The sequence below is a fragment of the Pogona vitticeps genome, chromosome 13 (genome assembly GCF_051106095.1).
Source record: "Pogona vitticeps strain Pit_001003342236 chromosome 13, PviZW2.1, whole genome shotgun sequence".
Classification (NCBI taxonomy): domain Eukaryota; kingdom Metazoa; phylum Chordata; class Lepidosauria; order Squamata; family Agamidae; genus Pogona; species Pogona vitticeps.
The window spans coordinates 8,038,182-8,054,250 of record NC_135795.1 but is presented as its reverse complement, the minus strand read 5'-3'; the positions used below and the strand labels follow the sequence as shown (position 1 = coordinate 8,054,250).

The 16,069-nt window shown below is 41.8% G+C and overlaps 1 protein-coding gene across 1 annotated transcript in view; it reads right to left on the bottom strand.

The window, feature by feature from the left end:
* The window catches only part of CPPED1 (calcineurin like phosphoesterase domain containing 1), an 86,854-nt gene that overhangs the window by 45,783 nt on the left and 25,002 nt on the right, over nt 1-16,069 (bottom strand). The gene's annotated exons all lie outside the window — the stretch shown is intronic.

The window sequence follows — 16,069 nt, the reverse complement described above, 5'->3', positions numbered from 1 at the left end:
GATAGTGTATATTTCTTCTATAGTTTTTAAACATCCTTTGAAACATGTTTACAACCAGAAACAGAATTTCTTTTAAATACCTGTTTAGTCAGGAAGGAGTTAAAAAGTTGTCCTGAGAGTCTGTCATTGGCATGGTCAAAAGTTCCGATTTCCCCAGAGCTTACTGCAGCTGCTATGATGTAACTAATTTAGAAGCTTCAATTGTGCTGGTAAGCCTGCTTGACAGAATTCGTAACAGTCTCGGTTATTTCACTAAAGAAAGCCCTTTTGCATTCAGCATCATACTCCCCCCCCCCCCGCAACGAGAATTCATTCCAAATTAAAAAGAAAATGGCTGGGACTAAACATTCTCTTTGAAGACAAGCAAGATTGGCCTTTTTAATGTATCTGATCTATTTTAAAGCTGCAGACAAAAGACGTCACCAGTGTCTGTAGAGTGGGGAGGGTTTAAGCAGATTGTGGTGCAGGAGGAGACTCTTGAGAGTCCCCTGGACTGCAGAGAGATCAAACGTATCCATTCTGAAGGAAATCAACCCTGGGTGCTCACTGGAAGGCCAGATCCTGAAGCTGAGGCTTCAACACTTTGGCCATCTCATGAGAAGACTCCCTGGAAAAGACCCTGATGTTGGGAAAGTGTGGAGGCAAGAGGAGAAGGGGATGACAGAAGACAAGATGGCTGGACAGTGACATCGAAGCTACCAACATGACTCTGACCAAACTCCAGGAGGCGGTGGAAGACAGGAGGGCCTGGCATGCTCTGGTCCATGAGGTCACGAAGAATCGGACATAACTTAACAACTAAACAACAACAACTTTTAAATCATAATTGAAAACTGCCCGAACTCCCCAAATTTTGCACAGAGCAAGGGCAGACTGTCGGTTACATCTGTGCATAATTTCGTGCTGATCTCAGGTACAGTTTCAAAGTTGTAATTTTTTTGTTTGGGGTGCCCCCATTTTTGGAATTGTCTCGTGGAATGCTCATTTGCTGTGCTGCACAATATCTATTGCTGCCCTCTTGGGCAGCAATAATCATAAATGAGAATTTTTTAAAATTTCACTTTAATACATTTACTGAGAAATAAGTTTAGAGTTCTTATAAAGAATCTATTTTTAAATTCATTGGCTGGAATCTTGTTGCTTGGCTGAGTAAATCGCAAGTGTATTAGGTCCACTGAATCAGTCCGCATTTGGAGAGTCAACTTCTGGAGGGCTGCCCCTATTCTCTAGTGCCTCACCCTTGTTGCCCTACATTTATTTATTTATTATTTATTTATTTTATTTATATTTATTTATATATTTTATTTATATCCCGCCTATCTAGTCACTTAAGACCACTCTTATAAAGATTTGTAAATAGTTTTTCATGGTCCAGAAACAGCCAATGAAAAAATCATCCCACATTTGGTCCCTACCACATCACAGTTTGATAACTACTATCCGAATATTTGGGGAAAAAATCACAAAAATGTGAGTAGGTGAAGAGAGTGTTGTGTATTGCCCCGACAAAATAGAGGTGGGAAGGTTTAACCTCTTTTCTCCCCCCAAGTCCCTTCACTCTCTTGCAACTTTATTTTTCAAAGTGTTACCCTGAGGTGATGGTTTTAATTCTGAACCCGTTTAGAGTCTTCCTCTCAATTCCAAAATCCCAAAATACAAGTGCCCTTCTATTTTTTTCTTTCTTTTCTTTTCCGGACGTCTGTTGCCATTTCTGGACCTGCTGTGGTCTCTGCTGGTATGAGGGGGGGCAAAAAACCTCCAAATTTCCACTCCTGCCATAAAACCTTTGCTGGTTTAAATACAAGGAGGCCAGAAAGTGGCTCTCTGGGGAATCAGTAATTGGGGAGCCCTTAGGGAAAAAACAGCATAGGTGACCAAAGGTCAAAGAACTGAAAATTATTATGAAAGCACACAGGTGAGCAAGCTGGTATCTTTTTTTTAGTACAATTCCCATCACAACCTAGCCAGCATGGCCAGTTATGACAGATTTGAATAGTCCCAGCCTAACTATCCAGAAGACACCAAATTACCTATGCCTGGCTGGTCGGCTTAAATTTCCGCAGGCCTACACCTGAGACCCATACGGTGGTTGATGGTTGTCTTTGTCATCACAGGCCTTCCAGATGCTCCACCTTCATTCAACAATAACATTATTCAAAGCTGCTTTGGGTATGTTTTTTTTTTAACTACGTCTTCCACTTCAATTCTGTTTAACTTCCAAAAAATGTTTACAGCATCTCATTTGGGAAACAGCTGCTTCGTTCTTTTGATCACTGGACTGTAAGCCTTCATTTTTGCAGTAATTGCCAAAAGAGTGAAGGAGCTGTTATGAACCAATTAAAGACATCAGTATTACTGTGTAATCTGCATAAAAGAGAACTGCGATTTTCATTATCTACTCTAAGAGGAAGATACTGAGAACCAGACGAATGTGAAACCAGATCATTTATATATAAATTTTTAAAAAACAGTAATGTCAGGATACAATTGAAGCAAATACTCTTTGAGGTCTTGATATACCATTCCCTAAGGATAATCCTTCTAACTGGAAATAAGAGCTTCAAAGGGCTCATATGTCGTGCAAAACAACTTTACTGTATTTGCAATCCTTCCAACCAAAGCTGTTATCTCTGTATCTCCTATAATATAGACTGAAATCTGAATGGGATCCATCATTTATTATACAGTCGTGCCTCACTTAACTATTGCCTCGCTTAACGAGGAAATAGCTATATGATTAGGTTTTTACGATCACTTTTGCAATCGCAAAATGATCGTTTTAAATGGTTTTTTTTTTTCATTTAACGATGATCAGTTCCCTGCTTCGGGAACCGATTTTCGCTTTACGACGGTCAGCAAACAGCTGATCGTCGGGGTTCACAATGACCACCGGCTGAAGAAAATGGCCCCCCACTGTTTTCTAGGACGGATTCTTCACTTTACAGGCACCGAAATGGCAGCCGTATGGAGGATCTTCGCTGGACGAGCAGGTATTCAGCCCACTGGAATGCATTGAACGGTTTTCAATGCGTTTCAATGGGTTTTTTCGTTTTGTTTGACGATGTTTTCGCTCTACAGCGATGTCGCTGGAACGAATTAACATTGTCAAGCGAGGCACCACTGTATATAAGATTAAAGGAAACAATGTTCATCTGTTGATACAGCATGCCAATACATTTTTATTTGTATTATGTTATGTCCTGTCCAGTCGGAATTGACTTACAGTTATCCTAATAGGTTTTTCGATATCACTTATCCCATGACAAATCAGGAATTCACACCCAGGTTTCCTGAGACCTAGTTCATCACTTTACACCCTACACTATCCTGGGCATTCAATTTTATTTACTACACAGTCATCTACCTCCTGCCTCTCTCTTCCTGACTCATCTAAAAAAAATGTCCAGCACAGACATGCCTCCCAAACTATCTAAATATCTACATCTATAACTGGATAATTTCTTTGATCCTATTTATAATAAGGTTGTATGTGGCTACTGCCCTTTCCATTCAGAAGGAAGCTTTCATTGAGTCATCAATCAAAATAAAAATTAAAATAAAAAGCTGGTGTCTACCATTGAGTAGAGACCAGAGTTTGGAAATTTTACTTTTTTGTACTACAATCCCTTGTATCCCTCAAAAAGCATATCTGGTGACCATACATGGCCAGGACATGTTGGGAGCTGTAGTACAAAAATGTGATTTTTGGTAAAGGTCTTCAAGTTGGATGAGGAGTTCTCTGCTGGAGCTTCATTATTTTCAATTTGCATTATGAATGACTTAATTTCATCACAGGTACAGTAGTCACATTTTTCAACAGATTCCACCAAGAGAGAGGATGAGTCAACCAGTTCAAACTGAAGTCCAATTTTTAAAAAAAACCCTCCCACATAGTATTTGTAATATGACAGTCAAATTCTTGAACATGACCCTCCTTATCAGTCACCAGCTTCCAAAATTTCATGAAATCACACATCTTTAGTGTCTGTACTAATTCCAACTAACCTTAATAAAAGTCTCCTTCTTGCGTGTTATCAACTCTTCAATATTAATTAGCGTATTTTGAAAAATGGGCTGGAGTTCTTATAAGGTTAGCATCTCCATATGAATGTAATTCACTTCTGAAAGTTTCATTTGGGCTGGGCAAATTTAGGAGGTCTGAGGGCCACATTACTTTACGTTACCTTCTGGGACAGTCTACAGTGGTGCCTCGCTTGACAATTACCTTGTTAGATGATGAAATCGCTTGACGATGAAGTTTTGGTGATCGCAAAATGATGTTTTAATAGGCAAAAATCGCTTAACGACGATCGGTTCCCTGCTTTGGGAACCGATTTTTCACTTGACGACGATCTTTACAGCTGATCGTCGGGTCTTCAAAATGGCCGCTCACTGTTTAAAATGGCTCCCCGCTGTGTTTTAGGACGGATTCCTCGCTTTGCAGGCACCGAAAATGGCCGCCCTATGGAGGATCTTCGCTGGACACTGAAATATTTCACCTATTGGAACACACTGAACTAGTTTTCAATGCATTTCAATGGCCTTTTTCATTTTGCTTGACGAGGATTTCGCTTAACAGCGTTTTGAACAGAACGAATTATCCTCATCAAGCGAGGCACCACTGTATTTTTTTTTAATGTTCAACTTACACATTCCCCATGGCCCACTTCTAGAGGAACAGAGGGAACTTTCTTAGGCTTTTAGAATCTTCCAGAGGTTTTCAGTCCAGAGGAGGCCTTTGCCTCAACCAGAGCAGAATCAGATGTCATTTCTAGTGCTGGGGGGCCCCTGGGAAGCCAAACGTGGCTTAGGGGGGCCACATGCTGACCCTCCCCCATTTTACATCAAACTGCTTAACTTAAACTATCCTTGAAGAATACCCATTAACATATAGACACGATCATCTCAATGTAACAAGGAAATGAATTATTGTGAGTTCTGGAATAATTATCCTCTCATTATTCCAAAATTCATGATAATCTATTTCCTTGTTACACTGAGATACAAATTGAGCTGCCAATGTTTTAGCAAGACTTATTGGACATTTTAATTTGTCAACCTGCTCCAGCCTGAATCAACTGAATTGTATGACTTTGCTCATGGGTTCGAAATTGTATTTTTTACCTCTTTTGCCTTTTAGGGTATTGCAAAACAAATGGCAACCTGGCATCAAAACCAGCCTCAGACATTCATACATTTAGGGCTGTAGAACACTTTCCACCTCAGATACCAATGCAGTCAATGGCGTGTGGCACTGAAGCCCTGTACGGCCAACAAGCTGCCTCTTCCATTTGTGATGATCAGTTCAAGAACTGCACCATCTTAAAACCAAACCTATTCAAACCCGACTTCCTTTCTACTTCCGTCCATTATCACATTAATCGCAGACCAGGTTCAACGTGTTTATGCAGGACTTCTGACAATGAACAATTACTAAGGTGTTTCATTTACCCATTAGCAGCTACAGAAGAGTTAGGAGCAAATGAAGTCTGCAGAAGGTCATCACCGGTGCTTTTAGTATATACTCAAATCTGCTAATCCATTACAGGTGGAAGAATAGGTGAAACACAAGGAAGTATCTGTCCTAACATGCATATCTTGCAGTAGAATTTTCTGGAGAACATTTTGTTTTAAAGTCTCTTTTACCCATCTTTATACCCCCCCCCAAGAGGCCCCTTAATTATGTTGGGGTCGACACAGCAACAATGGCTTAAGCTAGAGTCCCTGGTCAGAATATTGGGTTGGGACTAGAGACAGCATGCACAGCCACTTCGGTGGTTCGCCCTTTTGATGAACAAATGTTTGTTGCTTCCTAGCCCTTTCTTCTCTGGTTGGCACTGTGGGAATAAAATGGGGAAAAGAGTCATCTATGTCACCCAGAACTGACTGCAAGAAGAGGCAGATCTAAATGTTGCTGATGAATAAAACCAGGAAGATCCTTTGTCAGAAACAGCCCCATGCTCCTAGGGACATACCGTATTTTTTCCACGTATAAGACTATACTTTGTCTAAAATCTTTAGACTAAAATTGAGGGTCGTCTTATACACGGAAGCAAGCTGAGGAGAGAACAAAAACAAGTGGAGGGGAAAGCAGGGATCGAAGCGATTCTGCAGCACTTTGATCCCTTTCCCCCTACACTTGCTAAGCCCCACTTAGATCTCTTGATTTTGGAATAGAAACGTGGGGGCATCTTATACCTGGGGGTGTCTTAAACATGGAAAAATACGGTAAGTGGTTCTGCAAATGATACAAATAGATACAAACTGAGGCAACTAGATCCATTACTGATGGAAGCAGGAAAAGGTGGAAGAGATTCTGGGCAGAATCGGGGCAAGCACGAGCGACATAACAATCACCAGAGATCTCATAGAGTTCTGCTGGTGAGAATTAGCAGAGCCATGTGGGAGAAATCTGAAGCCAAAGTTGTGAACAGTTGAAAAAAAAATCAACCCAGGCCAATACTATTAGAAAACAAATACAGTCCTAGAAGTGTAATGGAAGAGACCAAAGGTCAAACACAGCAAGATGTCAAGAGCAAAGATAAGGATACAGAGCAGTGGTTCCCAAACTTGGGTCCTCAGATGTCGTTGGACTACAACTCCCAGAAATCCTGGCCAGCACAGTTAATAGCGAAGGCTTTTGAGAGTTTTAGTCCAACAACATCTGGGGACACAAGGAGAACCACTGCTCCGGTGTTTATTACAGACAGACAATCTCTGTAATTTTAGGCATCCTTCAGTCTCGAAAGACTGGTACCATGCTCTGTATGGAGGACTTGGTGCAGCGTCTAGTGTGGCTGAGGAGGCCAATTCGAGAGTGACAATCCCTTCCACACTGAAGACAAATCCAATCTGTCCCCTGTCCGGCTCCCTGGTTTTGCTGTCTGTAATACAGGTGTCTGTAATAAACACCTGTTGAAGCCTAAGGTTTCTAGAGCTGATTTGTGGAGTCCCATCCAGGACTCAGCCGGAAACACCTGGCCAACTGGAGAAGGTACAGCTGCAGATTTTGGGCTGCTGGTTCCCCTGGAAGCAAGAGTTTACCCTCAAAAAGCCCCCACCCCACTCTGAGAAAATCTTTCTCTAGAGTTTTTCCCTGCAGTTGAGAATTCCACTTGGAGGCTTCCGGGACAGTTTTGTGCCATAATCCTACAGCAACCTTGTGGGTTGGGAGGCAGTCTCTCCTTAAGGCACAAACACAGAGATCCTTCTTTCCAGGAATTCAGCCCTTGCCAGGTTTGGGTGGTCCTGGGTCACCCTGACTGTGGGACTTCTCCAGAGAATCCATTCCAGTGTCATTTTTAAAAACCCTGCTCAAAATACAGTAGGTGCAGATCCTGCAAAAGACACTGCCAAACATTTGAACATTGGTACACATCCAAATCTTATTCCAGTATCACTATCTAATCCATTTGGCACAACGAAGAATGCACAAAATTACGTAACGGGAAGAACTGTAATTTAACGGAAGAGGAAGAAAACAATCATCCCGTATTTCTAGTAACATTTGGCACTTTGCACACACACACACACACACACACACAAACTACATTCAAGTTCCACTTTCCCAAGTTAGCTATTCTTGCTATTGTTATAAACTGCCATACAATGAAGAAAATGTTGTACCCCGTTTTCCTAAAAATAAGACCTAACCTAAAAATAAGCCCTAGTATGATTATTCAGGATGCTCACGATATAAGCCCTACCCCAAAAAGAAGCCCCTGTTAAGTGAAACCCTGCCCTCCACCCTTGTGCAACAACCAGAAGAAGATAACATGACTGTATTTGAATAAATGTAGAGTGTTGTACATGAAAAAAATAAAACACCCCCTGAAAATAAGTCCCAATGCGATTTTGGAGGGAAAATTAAGACCCTGTCTTATTTTCAGAGAAACAGGGTCCTACTAATCATAATTCAAGTAGAAATTGCTTTTAATCACACAATTGAACACACCATTGCTGATTAGTTTGCTCCTTTAATGGCTCATAATGGGCTCCAAGTGTTTTGCTTGATTGCGGCCTACCTTTCGTTGACAAGGGTGCTTTTTATTGTCTTGAGGTACCTGTCACACTCCCCCCCTAAAGGGAGGGGAAACCACCGTGCTTTTTTGATTTGTATTTAAAGTGCTCTTAATCCAACTTTGTTTCAGTATCATAATTTGGTAAACTGAGTTTTAATAAGGTCGTTTTTGACCCAAACCCCACGAAGGGAGAAAGCAGGGATCAAAGCGATCCTGCAGTGCTTTGATCCCTTTCCCCTGACACTTGCTAAGCTCCACTTAGATTTTTTAATTTGGGGTTAGAAAAGTGGGGGGGCGTCTTATACACGGAAAGATACAGTATATTCTAATCTCCAAGGACCGCAGTAATAATAAGACAACTGTTTTAATTCTTTCACAAGCCAAGGGTAGGAAACACACAAGCCCAATCAGCATCTCTCTCTCTTTGGGGGGGGACCCTGCCCCACCTGTACTTATTCACCTGTAAATACTCCTGTTCTCAACAGCAGCTTTGTAGCCCTTTGTTACTTTCCAATAATAAGTCAGCAGGAGATTATAGATTACTGGCAGGATTCTATTTTCAGAATAAAATCAGTCTACACCTTGCTAATACATTCACTCATACAGTTTAATGGGGCATGGACGCCTCTATACTTTTCGAATTGCTTTTATAAATTTCACCTAACATATTCTCAAAGCCTCCTTTGAGAAGTCTGAAGAAAGCACATCAGCAGTTTTTATCAAAAATTGGCAGGCCTATCCAATGTACTTGTACAAAATTGGAGAAAAACGGTAAATGTATATATTTCCAGCAGTTTCCAATTTATGATGGGTCTGGTAGTGTTTATCACACTGATTTTCCATTTGGCATTTTTGAAGACCTCAGCAGATGGGTGTGAGAATGATGATGACAATAATAATAATCTTAGAACTGCAGAGCTGGAAGAGACCCTAAGGATGATTGAGCACAGCCCCTGCCAAAGAGGCACAGTGGGGAATCAAACTCCCAAATTCTGGCTCCACAACTAGACATTTAAACCACTGATGACAATGGAGCCATTTTCCCAAGGACAAGTTTGTCTTTTAAATTGGTGCTTACAATAATTCCAGAGGTTGGAAGTTAACTGATTGCCAAGAATTAGTTAATTGCAACTGGTGACCATGTACTTATATATATATTTTTCTAAAAACAAATGTGGAACTAGATTACGTTACAGTCGTGTATTAAGGAGGAGTGGACTTGTACACTTTTGCAATATAACTGCAAAATATTATTTTTATTACTAGGTCACAGCCACACTAAACGGTGGTGAGAAAATGTCACACGGTCCAAGGGCTTGCTCGTACTGTGCGTTCAAACGGTGCTGTCAGTGATGACAACAAGGATAAGATAAGCAGGTTTATTCTTTCTTTAACAGCAATTTTTTGTGTGTGTGAAATAACCTGCAGGGACATCATAGACCAGAAGGTGTTCCGTACAGGAGAACATAAGGACTGCCAGAGGCTAGGCATCTCTCCCCAGAGCTCAGAAAAGTCAGTTTATTTGGAGTGCAACTCCCGAAATCCAACCAACCAACAATGCTGAAAATAATTTCTAAGCACAATTTCCCAGGCAATTTGGGTGAAGGTTAACTCAAAAAAACATGGCATTTGGGTGTTCCTCTCTATCATTTAACAAATCCTTTGTGTTTAGAATCGCTCCTGGGGAGCCATAAAAGAATCAAAAGTGAAAGTAAGAGCCCATTTTCATATTTTTTTCCAAAGTCCCAACTGACTAATCAATAAGTAAAATGAATATTATCTGCACAGGTTAAAATACGGAACACAAATAACAGCCTTCCAGCACCACAACAAACACAATTTATACAGTTTAAACTAACACTGTACTGTATAGTCAATCAGTGGTGTTTGCATGAATACAGCAATCAGGGGGGAAAAGTCCACTTTTTCAACTCAATTATCAGGTCTTATCTGATCAAACCTTTTTAACATGTGCTCTTTTGATAAACATGCAAGTTTCATTCCCTCTCCAAACCCATCTCCCTCTAAATATTTTATTCAACAGTTGCAAGATGATGTTTGGAAACAAATCAAAGCAATCATACATTTAGAAAGGTATACTGCTGTGCATCATATAGTAAACAAAACAAACCAATACCTCATCTCTCTATACCACCTTTCTTGTAAAACGTTCGCAGGAAGACACATGGCTCCCTACCTCCACACCTTCCTTAATTGTGTTAGGTGGGGTCTGGCTAAGAAAAACTAGCCCAAAGTCACCTACTAAGTTGCATGACTCAGTGGAAGACCTGGGTTTGGATTTGCTGAGTACCAAAAAACAAAACAACAAAAAAGGTAGGTGATCCTTATACTGTACGAAAGCAAGGGCAGGTGATATCTATTCGATCCAGGGTACCCAACCTTTTTCACCCCGCAAACCGGCTGGGGAAGGTGGGGCACGCTCCACGCTCATGCGCATGCATGAACAAGTGCACACACTCTCTCACAAATGAGTGTGCATGCACAAATGACGGCACTGCGCTTGTGTGGGCGCGTTTGCTCTCATGCGCATGCACAAACGGCAGTGCAGTGCTTGCATGGGCACGCTGGAGAGCGCACGCATGCGGGAATCAGCTGTGCGGGGGGGAGTGCATGCGGGGGCGGGGTGGGAGGTCTGTATCCACAGCCCAGTCCGGCTCAGGCCATGGACCAGCACTGGATCATGGACCGGGGGTTGAGGACCTCTGTATTAGACCACTTTAAAAAAAGCAAGCTCACTTTTGACTTATATCAGTCTTCATCAGATTGTGCACCAATATATGGTGGACAGTGCAAGAAAAAAATACCATATGAAAGCCCCCAAACTGCCAGGGGTGTTTCTTAAAAGTGAGTTGCAAAATGCAGGGTGCAAACACAAGTCAGGATTGTAAGTTTCAAATCCTATCCCTGGCGACTGTTGGTTGGATTCTCTCCCCCCAGTTATCAAACAATGGGCTGCCAGACAGTCAGCAATTCTCCCTCCTGCATCTCCCCCAGGTTCCTATATGGCCGGGGAAAGAAGTTACACAGGAATTTTGCTGAGCACCAGTTCAATCCTCTAACCACTTTGTACTTTTTCACAGGTACAGTGGTGCCTCGCTAGACAGCTACCCCGCATGATAGTTTTTTCGCTAGACATGGCTTTTTGCGATCGCTATAGTGATTCGCAAAACAGTGATTCCTATGGGGGAATTTCGCTGGACAATGTTTGGTCCCTGCTTTGCAAACCAATTTTCGCTAGACGACGATTTTGACAGCTCCCTCCGCGCTCGCAAAACAGGTGTTTTCGGGACCTAAGCTTCGCAAGACAGCGATTTAAACAGCTGATCGGCGGTTCGCAAAGCGGCTTTCCTATGGCCGATCTTCGCTAGACAACGACAATTCTTCCCCATTGGAACGCATTAAACGGGTTTCAATGCATTCCAATGGGGAAATGCTTTTTGCTAGACAATGATTTCGCTAAACAGCGATTTCAGTGGAACGGATTATCATCGTCTAGCAAGGCACCACTGTAATCTTATGAAGTTTATGAATAATGCAGCAGAAACCGCTGGTTTGGAGACCTTTTAAAAGGAACAAGCTAGCCTTCTCCGACACAATGTCTTCTAGCCCAGTGGTTCCCAGCCTGGGGCCTCCAGATGTTCTTGGACCATAACTCCCAGAAGCCTTCATCCCCACCTCTGCTGGCCAGGATTTCTGGGAACTGAAGTCCAAGAACACCTGGAGGCTCAAGGTTAGGGACCACTGCTCTAGATGTTTTGGACTACAAACCCATAACATGTCTGACTGCACACTCAGTCTAACTAACACTCTAACCACTGCATCGTACGCTCTCATTAAATGTTTGCCACAAACCCTCCTCTATTGCTAATAGCCCTCTCACCTGTGGATATTTCCAGACGAGTTAGATGTTCTTTATTGATTCCTAAAATTTTCACTGCTCCACACAACTCTGCCAATTAAAAAGCACTCGTGACTTAATAGTGTGTGACTGGGTACGTCAAAGAGAATGCTCTTACCCCAAGCTATTCTGCTGATGACAGACACGACAATTAGCGAGCAGGTAGGCCTCTGAAAAGCATATACTATTGCTTTCAGATCCTTTGCCACTGCTTGGAAGCAAAAAGAGGGTACCATCTATCTTCATACAACACAGAGCATACATGCTGCCAGTAAAGATTCTGGCTGTTCAGAATGTTCAATTTTAATGTTTCACATATTGTGTGACTGAAATGTATGTTTACCATAAATCATATTCTGCAAAGCACAGGGTGAGCGTGAGGAAGAAACCCTTTAATACTTTGACTAATTGGAACATGCATGCACAACATATATCAGTTGGAATACATTTCTTCACTTTCATAACTCTCTCTCCCCAAGAAGGATTGAAAGAACTATACGCTGCGCATAACATATCAGACATACTGCCTTTTGCTACAGGAGCAAAATGTAATACAGCAAATATGTATGTACTACTGTGAAACACATGCCAGAAGAAACCTCTTTTCCTGCTTAAAGAGAACCATTTGTAGCAGGGATTATGGCAATAAAATGTTTTTAGCTTTGGTTATAATCCATATAGAGGGACGTGGTGATCTGTGGGTTAAACCGCAGAAGCCTCTGTGCTGCAAGGTCAGAAGACCTGCAGTCGTAAGATCGAATCCACGCGGCGGAGTGAGCCCCCATCACATGTTTCACCTCCTGCCAACCTAGCAGTTTGAAAGCATGCAAAATGCGAGTAGATACATAGATACCACCTCGGTGGGAAGGTAATGGCATTCCGTGTCTAGTCATGCTGGTCATGTGACCATGGAAGATTGTCTTCGGACAAATGCTGGCTCTATGGCTTGGAGACGGAGATGAGCACCACGCCCTAGAGTCGGACACGACTGGACAAACTCTCAAAGGGAACCTTTACCTTTATAATCCATCTGCAATTAGAGATTATAATCCATATGCAGTCCATTCTAGGAATGCAATATAAGCATGCTAAACTATATCATCCTTCTGAAAATGTTTATTCTAATAATCTGAGTGCCTACTCTGTACTTTAAATTTGCCCATAGAACTGGCAGTGAAGAAAAGTGGTGAGGGAGTATAAAGAGGGTTGCAATTGTAAGACATCGTTGAATGCTGTGAGCCCTGAGGCTGGAGTCACATGGGTAATTTGAATCGATTTTTGTTCAGACTTTTTAAAAATCAGGTTCAAGTCATGTGATATTTAAACTGGTGGCTGCATTCACATGCACTGAATGAAACTGACTTATTTCTGGTGATTTAAACCAGTTTTGGCATCTACTCTGCAGACATTGACTCATTTTGACAAAACCACATTGAATTAAATCGATTTTAAAAGCGAAGTATTTTTAAAAAAGCCCCTGGCCAGTTGAAATAAGCTTACTTTTCAGCCCATATAAATCAATTTCACCTTGGTGTTGTGTGAATGATAAATGCGGTTCTTATTTCCAGTGTGACCACAGCATGAGCTGGTTTTGCTTTTTGTTCGGGAAGATTCACAAATGTGGGAGAACACATTCGTAGCTTCTTTGGAGAGAGAGAAAAAATCAGTTTGGATGCACAGAAACAAATTACTGATTGACACTGACAGGAAATGAAAAGGTGAGTAGGGACAGGAGGGATCTGGATAACATGAAAGAAGAGGCCCAATGGAAAGGGAGTCTAGATAGTAAGATTGCTAAGCAGCCTAAGAAATCAGGGCGACAGGAAGGTGAGAGAGGAAAGAATAATATACTTTTCCTCACCTTTTCTTCAAAGTAGAAGAAAATTAGCCTATGCTTCTTCCACTATAACTCACTTGTTTTATTCTGCAACTGACTAAGTGCCATCAGGCAATATCCCACAGATGCCCACTTCATGGATTTCCTTATTACCTACCTGGTTTGCCTTCCTTACTTCGGAGCCTGCCTTTCTGCAGCCTGGAACATTCTCCCCAGTGTCATTTCAGAGGCAGAAACTGCAGGATCCATAAATGCAGCCTTTCCGCAATCACTAATTGCCGTGATGTTTAGTTTTGGGTAGGTTATTTTAAACCACTTTATAGGAGCCTCGTTGGTGCAGTGGTTAAACCGCTGTCCTGCAGCTAAAACTGTGCTCACGATCTGGGGTCCAATCCCAGGTAGCGGCTCAAGGTTGACTCAGCCTTCCATGCTTCCAAGGTCGGTAAAATGAATACTCAGCTCGCTGGGGGGGGGGGGGGGCAATGTGTAGCCTGCATAATTAACTTGTAAACCGCCCAGAGAGTGCTTTAAGTGCCATGGGGCAACAACTGTCTGAGGCAAGTTAAATCTAGAGATCATGATGTGTCTAATGTTACCAAACGCCGACACACTTTAGCCCAATTCAAGTGTCACAATAAATTAGGCAGGGGCAACTAATTGCTCTCTAGATATTGTTGAACACCAGTTACTGTAGCCAGCCAAGACATTAATTAGTCAGGGGACACTGGAGTTGCAGCCACCTCATACATCTAAATTTAGCCAAGACGTATAAGTTTCTTAAACCAGCTTTCCATGAAATCAAATCTGGGAAACTGTAGTTTGTGGCCTCCTACGAAATTAGAGCATTCCAGTTTAGACATCACAGGTTCAAGAAGCAAGGAATAACGTCCTAGTTGGCATAAGAGAACTCAAGTCTATATAATGGCTTCTCAGGATTTAAATAGCTTTTTATGTCCTATCGCAAATCAGAGATACCAGAAGAACCTACATAAAAATATATTTTTAAAAACGGCCACAAATTATACAATCTCTGGTGTCTACATATGAATTGGCAGGAGTATAGGAAACAAACAAGAAGAACTAGAGCTCCTAGTTCAGGAGGGTAAATATGACTTGATAGGGATAACTGAAACTTGGTGGGATGACTCCTGTGACTGGAATACAGCAATTGAAGGATAAAATTTAAAAAAAAAACAGAAAGGAGGCAGAGTAGCAGTGTAAGGCAAAGACACATAATCCTGCATAGGAATGCAGGAGGATGAGCTTGGTTGCCCTATCAAGAGCATCTGGATTAATATAATTGGGGCAAAAAGCAAAAGGAACATAGTAGTTGGAGTCTACTACTGAATGCCCAATGAAGAAGATACAGATGAAAACTCTGAAAAACAAATTCCAAGAATTCCAAAGGAACAGCTATGTACTCCCTTCTTGCCACGGGAGTGGGAACAGGTTCAAGGAGATCCAAAACACAATTTAAGGGTAGTTCATAGCTTGATGCTAGAGTCCATGCTTTATGGACAAAAGGTCCCAGGCGGAACCCTTTCAATTTCAAATTAGGACCAGGAAGAAGTGCAATCAAGAATTCAAGAAGCTGCAGTCAGTCAGTACCAGCCTTCCAGATGCTTTGAAATCAACTCTCATCTTCCAGATGTGGTAGGGCTGCAACTTCCATAATCCATAAAGACTGGCTATTCTGCTAAGGAGGATGGAAGTTGTAAGGGGAAAAAAATAGAGGGCCACAGCTACCCACACCTGGTATAGATGATACAGAGCTATCAGATGGACCACTGTTCTGAATCATGATGAGGCAGCTTCCTATACTCCTTTCAGAAGTGGGATGGGGGAGAATTTTGAACTGCTCAAACTTGCCATCTCCAGCCTTCATTCTGCCACTGTTTTGTTTTGTAAACAGATGTGGTACATGCCAACCCAGAGCAGGTGGCACTTTAGTTTTTTTCCAGAGGCAAAACAAACAAATTGATTATATTCTCTGTACAGAAAAAATACAAATCCCTATGTATTAGAGGCCAGCATTACTGTAATACCGAGGCAAAATTTATTTCAGCACTTATTATTTTGCCAGATTCCGATTGCTGTGTTGTTGTTTTTTTCAAAATGCACTGATGTGACCACAAAGAGGCAACATTTAAATGTTCAATGCAATCATGGGTCAAGGAAACATTAGCTTTCCAGATATATTGAATCACCACCACCATAATCCCTTGCCACTGGCTATGCTGGCTGGGGCTCCTGGAAACTGAAATCCAAAAATGCGTGGAAGGCCAAATGTTC